Source organism: Motacilla alba, chromosome 4, assembly GCF_015832195.1.
Source record: "Motacilla alba alba isolate MOTALB_02 chromosome 4, Motacilla_alba_V1.0_pri, whole genome shotgun sequence".
Lineage (NCBI taxonomy): Eukaryota > Metazoa > Chordata > Aves > Passeriformes > Motacillidae > Motacilla > Motacilla alba.
Genome location: NC_052019.1, coordinates 69281361 through 69291698, shown reverse-complemented (window position 1 = coordinate 69291698; position 10338 = coordinate 69281361).

Sequence of the window (10338 nt, the reverse complement as noted above, 5' to 3'; positions counted from 1 at the left end):
GAATCCACGGAGACATTTCCAGTCACATTCCCAGAAAGCACAGAGTGCATCAGCAGTTGCTGTAATCACCTCTCCCACAATAACCATCACTGCTGTCCTCTGTGCTCTCCCCTGCTCACACTGCCTCCCCTCCCTTCCCTTCCCGGCTGGAAACGTTCCATCCCACAGCTCCCTTAGGTGCACACCAAGCAGTGATGTTCTCCATTTCATACTTTAGGAATTTCTGCAGGTTTAACAGTTTTAAAACAGACATTAAGCTGCTCCTTCTTGCGTTTTTTCTTCAGCTGTGACAAAGTCTTTAAATCTCCACACGTGCACCATCTGACCCACTGAGCTCAGTCCTTTAGTGGCAATAAGCCCTGAAATATGAACCCAACAGACACTTTAGAGGAGGTGTCAACAGTGCATAGGCAACAAGCTGACAGAAATCCTGAGGAATTCAACTTCAAAAAAACCTTAATTCCTTCTTTACTCCAGAAAGATCTCTTGAACCTTCTTCACTGCTTTACATGGCTCTTTAAGCTACACCAGCAGGATGTGCAGCAGTTTATAGATCAGCAATTAAGTCACAAGCAAATGTATGTAAAACCACAGTGTAAGAACATTTCAAACAATGGACTTTTCAGAAAATCAATACATTTTCTCTGGGGTGCATCACCCAGCAGCACCATCAAATGTATCGTACTAAACCAGCTGTAGCAAAGGAATCAAACCCAAGCACCACCAGGGAAAGCAATTCTATTCATCCTGAACCCACAGGCCCATTTCAAACAGCTCTTCCCAGACAGCTTCCACACTCCCTGGAGTCCCATTTGGATCTTGCTCGGTCACTCTACACTTCCATCTCTGTATACTCAAAATAATAATAAGAAAATTCTAATTGCTGGGGGAAAAGGGGTTTTTTGTTTTACCCAGGCTGTGGGTAGCATTATCCCAACCTCAATGAATCAGCATTTCCTCAACTCACTTCACTGTAATCCTGGTATTGCAGTGACCCCTGAGGAAGGGAACCTTTTTCACTGGCTTCAGCAGCAGCAGCACAGGAGCAGCTCTTGGTGTCTCCCATGAAGTTCAGAGAGACTTCCTGCAGGTTTTCAAGCAGAGAGTTGAGGTCTCCCTTTAAGAGCAACAATTACAGATGAGTATTTCTTTCTGAGGCACACAGCATTTTACAATGGAACTTAATGAAGTAGCTCTAAGTATTTCCTGCAACATATTTCAATAGAAGAAAATATAAGCCACTAAAGTGTCTCATGTAAGCATTGAGGATTTAAGGAATTACTCAAACAATGAATGCATGAAGCTATTAACCTTCCCGGAGAATTAAAATGTGCCCCTACGTCAGGAACCAAAAGCAGCAAGTCGTTTCAAGTCTGCAGGATTGATTTTATACATGTGACTGAAATATAATTACAGAAACATCAAACTGTGCTGTATCTAGAGAAACCCAGACCAGACTTCTAGACCATGAGCCCACCTTTGCAGCAGCTTTTATTTGGTCCATTTGTTACCTCCTGGCAATGGTTCAGGGCCAGGGCAGGTACAATGTGGTAGTCACCCCTAGGCAGAGGCACAGCATAGTGAAATCAGCCATTTTTTTAGTTGTATTTCATTGCAATATTCTGCTGTGCTGGAATGTTAGGAGGATCAGCATGACTAGATAACATTTTGCTCAAGCACAGCTTATTGCATCAAAGCGGCAGCAAGCAAAGAGCCCTGATACCAGACTAAAATGGGTGCAGGTTCTCTCTGTGTGTCAGGTATTTAACAGGAAAAGTTATCATGGGAAAGGCTCAGAAAATTTAAACCACTTTCTCTCTGGAACAGGTCACAGCAATGTTCTCTGCCTAAAGCAGCTGCAACTCTGATACTGTGAGATTAAATAAAACACAAAAGGCATAAAAGAATTACCATATCTTTAAAAAACACACAAAACCAAAACCCAAAGAGCAGAAATGAGAACAATGAGAGGCATTTTTTCCACTCACTGAAGGGTCCTATTACTTAAGGCAGCCCTTCCTGGTGTCCTTTTGCATGTCCCTGGCTTTGTGTGTTCCCACCACTTCATCGTCCATTGGCATCATCATTATCTTATTGGCACCAAGATGTCACTGTCAGTTAGCAGCTGAGACCTTTGGGATCTCTGACAGCACACTTGGCCATCAGGTAATACCAAAACATCATTACCATCATATCTACCAGTTTGAGTTTTGGTTGGGTTTTTTTTTTAGTTTTTACCACTCTGTTCAGCTCCTGAGACACGTTCATTTTACTGCTAATGGCATCACACGCTGCCTGTGCACTCCCTACACAGTTAATACCATTTTGTGTCTGCATGGAGAGGGCCAAGAGCTCCCACAGACACGGCAATTAAACACCATGGTAAGGAGATGTGCAGCTGCTCGGGGCTGTCTGCAAACAGCAGTTCACTGGCAGCTTCTAGGAGATGAACCATTTCAGGCTGAACTTTAAAGTAAACTGAGATGTATTTTGCCTCTTGGTGGAAGATCTTTCTGAATGACCAGACGAAGTATTTTTCAACCCCTTCTACTGAACACAAGACAGATGAACCTGCACAGGTGAAAACCTGGGCAACCTCAGGAATTTAATGAGCATCTCTGTGTCCCCAATGCCCCTGAAAGCTCTGTAGGGATGGAGACAAATTGTTATCTGGAATCAGCCCTGAGCTGTGTCCTGTCTCTCAGAGCACTGACACAAGCAGCTTTAGCCCAAATCCACACCTGAGCAGACCAGAGCCACATTGTGCACACTGAGCACTGTGACACCAGCACAGATCAAGCTACTGATGCACATCAGCACCCACGGGCACAGGACAGAGCTGTGACCTGGTGTGAGCCCTTGGAAACTTTCCCCTGGTGGAAGGAGTGAGGGGGCTGGACCCTCAGTGTGACTCAGACAGAGCTGACTGTCAGCTCCCTTACATCACCTGATTTCTCATGGATTTTACAGCCAAGTCTCACCAACACAGGATCTCAGGGCTTACACAGCTCACTACCAACGAGCAGACTGCACCAGGAGAGGATCAGGCCTGGGACATCGGGATCTGGCTCCAAGTTCTCTGTTTCCGTCCAGAGAGGCCAAGCTTCAGGGGTGTGAATGTGCATGTGAAGAAGCACAAGGTGCAAAGTGAGGCAGCTGCTGTAGCAAAGGCTTCAAACATTTCTATCTGAGATAGCACAGCCTTACATCCCATTTCATTAATTCTGGTTTTAACACATCTGCCTAGCTCAAGCTGAGACATTTTGAACTGAATCTACCTCTGAGTCCCTTCCTCTGTCTATCAGACAGAAAGAGGAACAATCACAATTACAAATACAAGTTTGCAATAATATCAACACCAATCTGTTGTGAGGTTTTACTGTTGGCCGGTACATCAGGACACGGGGTTTGACTGCAACAGCTCAGGATGGCCACAGTGAACAGCAGAGTAAAGGGTGACTTAAACTCCTCTACTAACAGTTTGTCTGACACCAGAGTGAACAAGGGCTGGTGAAACAAACACTTAACTCAGCACATGAGGAAGATCCATGTCCTGCAGTGAACAGGACTGGGCTCTGCCTAGGAGGCAGCAAAGAATAAAAGGCACCCCAGAATGGGAGCCAGGCATTCGGCCTGAGAAGAGAAATTCTGCATGACAAAGGAAATATAAGGGAAAATAAGGATGGAAAGAAAGCACAGAAAAGCAATCTTTTCTTAGCATGGAACATTTCAGTATTAGTGCATATTTTATAAGCACACAGCAGCATTTGTTTCTCAACTTCCACTCTTACAGTTGTCCACAGTTAGCTACACCTATAAACCAAATCCCCGAGGAGCAAACAATGTAAGAAGACAGATAAATTAATGCTTGCCCCCTGAAATCACACACCCTCAGCTGGAAGGGAAGATTTCAGCACGCCCACGTGCTGCTGAGAGCAAGCCCTTTTGCTGCCTGATCACACATCCCCAAACCTGACCCCTCTGCCGTGGAGGGCAGCAATGGGAGCAGGAAGCTCCCTGAAGTCACAGGCTGTGATCACCTGGCACGCAGCAGCTCTTTTCACACTCTGTGAACGAGGGCTCCTGGCTATGTGGCACAAACTTTCCCCCAACCCTCTGCTGCACGGAGCACTGAGTGCATTGTAATGCCAGTGTTCCCATTCCCTGGTAACAGAATGTCACTGCTTATGCATGTCAGGGGTTGGGCCAACACGTTCTTGAAGCTTTAGCCTGCAGAAACAGGTAACACACAAACCCAGCTCTTGGCCAAACCTCCCACACTGAGCAGATCTGACAGGGGAACCACTGGAGCAGAATGAATGCAAATCAGGCTGCCAGTTTATTTCCCAGTCAGTTCTGCACGTAACTAGAATCTAATCCAGTTATGGTAAATAGTGAAAATCTTCATGTAAGGGTAAAACATATGTAAATTGCCATCGTGATTTCTTAAACTAAACTGGAATCCAGCAAACGCATCTCACTTCATTATTGTCTGCAGCAGAAAATTCAGCGGCCGAGATAAAATGAAAAATAATAATACCAGGAACACACATTCCTCAAATGCGTTCTGCATCTTGGAAAATAAGGTCCCTGGATGCCAGAGAAGCAGCGAGCGGGGCCGGGCCGCGGCTGCGCCGGGAGGGCGCTTGCGGGGCGCGGTGCCCGCAGCTCCTCGCTCCTCCTGCACGGCCTCGCACCAGCGGCGCCAAATGACGGCACCGGGTGTGCCCTCAGATGGAAACGCAGCCCGTGCGCTCCATGGAAACACGGCAAGGTTTCGCCAAACCGGGGCTGGTTTTCTGCACTGTTTACTCCAACTGGTTCTAAACAAAAATATTATGCAGCTAAGTAAGACCAAACCCAGAAGTTTGCTCTCAAAGTACCCCACAGAAACTGTACACAATATTCTACGCTGACATAAGTTAGGAGCCGTTTGGTTCCAGAAAGAAAGCCAAGGCTGTTTAACCGCAAGACACAAATTTAAAATCCTCTCAAAGGTCGGTTGTTTTTGTTTTGTTTTTTAAATTTCACAGCACTTTAACAGCAATTCAGTGTTTTGTTTTGTGAGAGAAAATGAGATGATGCCTAGAAATAGAAAGGATTCCAAAAGCATAGCGAGGACAATACAGTGCAGCTCCTGAGCCTCTTCTTGCAGAACAGAAACTTGTTTTTCTATTGTAACCCTGTTACACAGAAAACAAAAACAGATTTCTGAAACCCTCGCTAATGTGTATGCCTGCTGAGCCACTGCCTTTGTCTGATGTATTCTTCTGTATTGCCCTCATTTCACACTTCCTCGGTTCTTTGCCCAAAACCTGCAGAAGCCAAAACACAGATTCTCAACAGTTCCACCTGTGCCCCCCTCAGGCTCCTCCTGGCATCATCTGATTCAGGATCCTACACCAGACACTGCTACACAAAGCACATTATGAACATATGAGTTAAAACTCAAGAAACTGAGAAATGACTCTGACCATGACAATGCAGGATATGCAGAACAAACACCACCACTCACCTTCTGTGCTGTGGTCCATCAGCAGCAGCACACACGTTCATGAGAAGCACACCCCCCCAGCACAATATTTGTGACCATCGCCTTGTGGACGGCAGGAATGCCTCCCTGTTTGTGCAGCAATCCTCATTGGCTTCCAACAGGCACAAATTGAAAGGTCACAGGGCTTAAAGCATATCCCAGTTATGATACATCTGTCAGGCAGCACCAGCTGGGCAATAACTTTTAGCCATGAACGCTCCTGAGAGCGGGAAGTTCACGGCCAAAGCCACAACCACGTGACATCAATGGATGTCCCAAATGCAATCTGGGCACGTCGCTCCCTCGAACCCCCAGAGTACCTTACACTGCAAGGTGCTCACCAGCAGCCTCCAGCGTAAATAACACCTGCTGAGGCCAGCTGGGATGGCTCCCAAAGGCTCCCTGCAGTCAGACAGAGATTTGTGGCCTCCTCTGAGCCTCCAGCGCTCCCTGATTCCATCCCCGTTCCATCGAACACTCAATATCACTTTAGACTGGATACTGAAATCACTTAGCAGCAATAAAAAAGAAAAGTGCCACAGAATTGAATCCCATTTTGCTCAGCACATGTCTCTAAACTATTACCAGTGTGAAATGAAATCTAATGTCTCCCTCAGCGATCCCATCTTCTTTGTCCTTTTGTTTCTCTAGGAGCGTTATGATACACTAAATCCATTTGGACATGCAGTAGCACACGGGTCAGACCACACATTTCAAGAAGAGTTTTCCAGATGGACGCGGCCACTGCAGCAGGCTGCTTTCCAGCCATCACACTCTCACATAAACATCCATTAACAAAAGCAGAAGGAGACAATGCAAACACCTCAGTGTGCTGCTTTGGGCTGGGGCACTTCCCCCACCTTCCCCAGCAGCTGGTATGGGGCTGTGGTTTGGATTTGTGCTGGAAACAGTGCTGAGGATTTGGGGATGTTTTCATTGCTGCTGGGCAGTGCTCACACAGAGCCATGGCCTTGTCTGCCCTCCTGTAACTCACCTCCTCCTTAGGTTGATTCTCGTGCTGGTACAAAACAGAAAATGGGATTGAATCGCTGCAGTTTCACCTGATGCCCTCTTCAGGGACAGGAACTCTGCAGTGGCACAAGCCCTGGACAGAAAACGGGACCTGCTGGGATCCAAATGCCTTGACTTGCACGGAAGAACAGGGAGCTGCTGTGGGCCTGTGCTACCAGAGGCGCATCCTCTAAGCCCTGCCAAACGTTCCCTGAAACTCAGCCTTCCTTTCCCGCTGCTGGTGATGCCACCTCTTTCTCCCAAAGCACATCTCCTCTTCCCCAGCACTGGAAGGTTTGCTGGAACAGGGCATACGAGGCAGGCGACTGGTGTGCAGAGCCCAGGAAGCGATGGATATGCAGGGCAAGTGAGGATCCAGCATGCCCCAAGGAGGAGTTCTGGGGAGGATTTCTGCACTGCCAATTACTGAGAACAGATGCAGCTTACAGAGCTTGGGAGGAAAGCTCAGCTGATTGCTCTTGGCCAAGTTTACATGATGGCCAGTCAACAAAATGCAGTGCCCAAGAGACTGTGAAACTAAACCCTCTGGAAACATGTCCAAAGAATAAACCAAGTGTAAGCAACGCTGCACTAATAAATCAGCAGAGCCCCTCAGCAGTAACAGAGTCAGATTTGCGCATAACGAGGCTGTTGGAGCCGTCTGAGTGGTTTTTCAAAGCTCTTCTGTCACAATAACACACGTAACCACTGGCACGAAACACAGTACAGTCAGCTGCTAGTTTTTCTCAAGTTTAATAAAGGCTATTACTTCCTGCAGTCTCTCTAGGTGGCTGCCTGGTGCAGTGTCTCGTTGGATTGCATTTTTAACTCCTCACTATTATTTCTGGAGTTCCAAAAACGTCACAAAGACAGGATCTGGCACCAGGAGCCTTTGACGCAGCTCATCAGAATTACAGACTGAGTGGTTACAAACTAAAAACTCCTCAACAAAAATAAAACCCTGTTGGAAGGCAAGCTTGCTAAATATCTGCACTGCTGATCTTGCTCAGTCAATAAGAAAGGCGTACAAAACATAGAAGTAATAAAAAATTAGCAAAACAAAAGCTAAGGGTGAATGCTACTTAAAACACATCTCTATTCTACAGAGAACAAGAGGGAATATATTACTGGTTACAGGGCAGTTACTATTCCATGGAAGGATATGTGCACAGGTTTTCTCCATCTGCCTTTCAGACAGAGCATGTCCATCAGTGCTGGACCAGAACAGGAAGCTTCTGCTGGCATTAAATAGCCTCTTATGGTGTGGAGCAAGGTAACATTTAGCAGGAATAACATTATCCCAATTTGTCCTCTCATTCACATTCCAAGTTCAGCAGAATCCTGCAGGAAATTGTACTTCCACCATTTTGTTTTGCATCTGTAACATAAAACTGCTGCTTGAATGAAAGCACTGAACCCCGCCGCCCAAAACCAGTTTGGATGGGAAATGGATAACTTCAAAACCGTCCATTGAGTTTCTCCCAGTTCTACAATCAACTGGCAAAAGGCAGGATTCAAGCCAAGAGAATTCCCACTCTAATGCAGGCACTGGAACAGACTGGCCCATTTGGCACTGAACATCCAGGAGCACGAGCGGTCGGGGTGCAGCTCTGCCCACGAGGGGAACTCCCAGCTCCAGGCCTGAGAAAGCAACAGCCCACACCACACTCACACCTGCAGAGGCTCCCTCTCAGGCAGGGGAGCTCCCTCTGCCCATTTCTCACCCTGGATTTCACCTTTCATTCTCCATATCCCAGGTGACAAGAGAGCTTTTCTCTTTCCTGAGATGGATTTCCTTTTCCCATTATTTTCTTTAAACAAACAACAAAATCAAGAAAATCAAAGCAGTACCAAAAAGAGAGAAAGAGTTCTTGTTTTCTAGCCCAAACACAGATTGGAGGATGCAAAGTAAAGGTCTGCTCCTAATTTTCCCTGATTAGACTTGAGATCCTAGTATTAATAACCACTGATATCTGCAGCTAGTTCCCTGGAAGGAAATTTCACATGCAAGTCATTCATCTTTGTTCAGTTTTTGTTTCCACAGGCACTGAAAGCAGCACAAAAAGGACTCCTTGGGTGAGGAACAGATGGGTGGAAGGACAGGTGGAAGGTGCCTTTCTGCAGTGCAGGTGTGAGGTTCATTTCTGCACAGGTTCTCTCCCTTTCCTGGCCACAGTTCCAGGAGACAGATGTTCCAGCTTCATGCATGGATTTCTGCACATGTATAATCTGGGGGAAAACCTCTTGTCATCATTTATATATTAATAATATCCCTACTGCAAACAAAGGTGAGAAGCTCCTAGATGGAAGAATATTGTTCCTCTGGGTACAAAAAGTCAGCCCAGCACTAAAAGCCCTGGGTTTTGATGCTTCCCCCCAAGTCAAGGCTGTGTTTGTGTCTCTCAGTGGAGGTGTACGGCAGACAACCATTTCCTGTCATCGACAGGCTGTGTATGTTATAACAGCATCCTAATGTCAAAATTAAATTTCTTTTGTGAGACACTGCCTCCTAAAGTGCCTTTTACACATCAGTGTGAAGGGAGACTGTCAGCATGGCTGGTAGGCCATAATAAAGGACGTTCATGACTTGTCTCTCAATTATGCTTTTCCCTCTCATCCTGGGGCAGTACAGTTCCCTTTTCAACCACAAGCCATGCTCATGACATACATATAGTGCAGTGAAACTGATGCACGTAAGAGGAATGGATCACACTCGTCTGTGCAATTGGATCAGAAGACAATGCAACTGCAGAGAATTTCTAATTCAGGGAGCCTCAGAAGACTTTGAAAGGTTCTGTTGCTGCAGATAACTATGGCTGTTGGGTTTATAATTTACAGCAGACACGTCTTCTATCAAACTTGCAAACATGAGACAAAATTTAGTTGTTTGGCTCGGTTTTTTTCCCTAAATAACTCCTTAACCTTATCATTAGGAAGTCTCTTCTCTCACCATCATTTACCATATCATATTGACCTACAGCTGTTGAAATGGGGACACAAATCAAGATCTTGTGTTGGCTGTGTTTTGTACTTCCATGACATTGCTTAGGTAAGACAGAATTCGGGACTGAATTCAGAAACATTAATAATTTTTCTTACAAAAGAAATTACTCTTCTGGACCAGAGAACACTCTTAAATCTGGAAATGTTGGGGGAAAAATTAGAATGACGTGTTCCATGCTGTTGGAATTTGCCTTGTCCCACACTTATAATTGCAACGCAGTATTTTGTTCTGCACACAAATGTTGACAACTTTGTTTTTCTCTAATCTGAATAATTCCACATCGATCTGAAGCAGTAATATCCTTGTGGGAACTGGCTTAAAGCAATGAAGGGAGCTTTTACCAGATGTTCTCCAAGAAAAGCTGATGTTTTGAGTGTAACTGGGAGACAGGCACAGCACTGAACCAGATATTCCGGGTTCCACACGGTGCAGTCTGCAGAGACAAAGCAGATGTTTAGCACTACTGCTGATACCCCTGTGCCCATGGGGAATTCTGCCATTTATTTGGAAAACAGTTTATTAAAAAAGTCAAAAACCCCAGCACATCAGCAGCATGTGGGGTTTGACAGTAAATATATAACCTCAAGTGTGTAATATCAGATTTCTCTTTTAAAAGGAAGGGCTTAAGAAGCATTCAAACAGTTCAGCTTTAAAATCCACAGTCTTTGTTATCTAAAACAGACTGGGCTGCTGCAGCTCAGCTCTTTCTGAATAAAAGCAGGTCATTATTCAAAAGAGGAGATTTGTACCAGCAGCCACATTACAAAAGAGACTGTCAGATACCAGCATC